Consider the following 2,500-nt stretch of genomic DNA (forward strand, 5'->3'; position numbering starts at 1 on the left):
AACCGCAATATATGGAAGAGACATAAATCAAGGAAAAGTCTGTGAAAAATACAGCAACACAGAATGTGACTTGATTGTGGTAGAATTTGAATTTGAAAAACTAGTGAATATTGTAGTTTACAGACCCACAAATACTAAGGAGTTTGACATAATAATAGAAAAAAATAGATGATATATGTAGAAACCATAAAGACTGGAATATAATCCTATCCGGAGATTTTGACTTTCCTTTCGTGGATTGGAAAGAACAGATAGAAGAAAGTGGTTGTATGTATACAGATAAAAAAGAGAGTAATAGTAGCGCAGAAGATAAGAGGCAATTTGAAAAGTTTCAAGATATGCTATTAGAACATAATATGCAACAAATAAATCACATTCCAACAAGAAAGGAAAATGTCCTAGATCTAGTATTTGTGGATGAGGTGAATTATGTTAAAGAAATAATAGTGTATAACACAGGAATTTCAGACCTCAATGTCATAGAATTAACAGTCCATTCCAAAGCAAGTGATCGCAGAATTAATCAAAGCACAAAACGGGAAGGATATGGAAAATATAATTTTTATAGTAAGAATATAAAATGGTCAAAAATAAATGAAGAACTGAATAAAGAATGGAAAAATGTATTTGTAAGTGATAATATATAGGTAAATACGGACATACTGTACAAAATACTGGAGAAAATTGTTGAAAAATATGTACCGAAAAAAACAATAGACAAAAAACATGCATACCAAGACACTGAAGGATCTTATTTCAGGAAATTAGAAAGTGAAAGAAAAATCTTGCAAAAGAAAAAAATGTGTGGAAAATGAAGGAAATAAAATGTAAGATAGAAAATGCAGAACAAGATTATACAGTCGAAAGAAAATGAAAAAAGGGACTTAGAAGAAAGGACATTACAAAATATAAAAAAAACCCAAAGTACTTTACTCCTATGCAAAAAAAGATGAATAAAGGGAGAGTAGAAATAGGCCCTCTAAGAATTGAAGGACGGCTAGCGAATGAAAAAAAGGAAATATGCAACATATTAGCAGAAAAATATGAGAGTGAGTTCACACCAAGAATTGCGAATGAGAATAATGAAACAGAAATGAGAGAAGAAAATGTTGAATATCTAACGGGAAAAGATATTAATAAAGCAGATATTGTCAAGGCTATAAACGAAATTAAAAATGGATCGGCAGCCGGACCAGATGGAGTTCAAGCAATTTTGCTAAAAGAAACTGCAAACATTACCGCGAAACCGCTTGCAATACTGCTAAGACAAAGTGTAGATATGAGCAAGATATATGTTAAACATAAATTAGCTTATATAACCCCTATCTTCAAAAGTGGATCAAGAATAGAGGCAAGCAATTATAGACCTGTTAGTCTAACATCACATATTATGAAAGAGTATGAGAGAGTAATAAAAAAGAAAATAATGAATCATTTGGTTAAAAATAATTTGTTTAATATAGGTCAACACGGTTTTGTGCCCGGAAAAAGTACACAAACCCAACTGATAGCACACTATGAAAACATATACAAAAATATGATGAATGAAAAAGACACAGATGTGATCTATCTAGATTTTGCATAAGCCTTTGACAAGGTAGACCATAATATATTAGAGAAAAAAATGAGAAAGCATAATATTGTGGGAAAGATAGGAAAATGGGTAAAAGAATTCCTGCAAAACAAAAAACAGATAGTGGTTGCAAATGATGAGAAATCAGATGAAGCTCAGGTAATATCTGGCGTGCCACAAGGTACGGTATTAGCTGCACTGCTGTTTGTTATTATGATCTCAGACATAAACTTTGATGTTGAAAACTCTGTAGTAAGAAGTTTCGCCGATGACACAAGAATCAGTAGAGAAATTACTTGTGATGAAGATAGGAACTCACTACAAAGAGATCTAAACAACATATATGAATGGGCAGAGATAAATAGGATGGTATTTAACTCCGATAAATTCGAATCAATGAATTATGGAAACAGAGAAGGAATGGTATATGCATACAAGGGACCTAATAACGAGACAATCACAAACAAGGAAGCAATTAAAGACTTTGGTGTAATGTTAAATAGGAATATGTTATGCAACGACCAAATAGCAACACTGTTGGCTAAATGTAAAGCAAAATTGGGAATGTTATTCAGACACTTTAAAACAAGAAAAGCTGAACACATGATTATGCTTTACAAAACTTATGTACGTAGTACACACGAGTACTGCAATGTGATATGGTACCCACACTGCCAAAAGGATATTGCACAAATAGAGAGTGTACAAAGGTCCTATACTGCTAGAATAGAAGAAGTTAAGGACCTTGACTACTGGGAAAGACTGCAATTTTTAAAATTAAACAGTCTAGAAAGGAGACGAGAACGCTACATGATAATACAAGCATGGAAGCAAATAGAAGGAATTACTGAAAACATCATGGAGCTAGAAATATCAGAAAGAGCAAGCCGAGGTAGATTAATAGTGCCAAAAAATATACCAGAAAAA

The sequence above is a fragment of the Palaemon carinicauda genome, chromosome 35 (genome assembly GCF_036898095.1).
Source record: "Palaemon carinicauda isolate YSFRI2023 chromosome 35, ASM3689809v2, whole genome shotgun sequence".
NCBI classification, from domain to species: domain Eukaryota; kingdom Metazoa; phylum Arthropoda; class Malacostraca; order Decapoda; family Palaemonidae; genus Palaemon; species Palaemon carinicauda.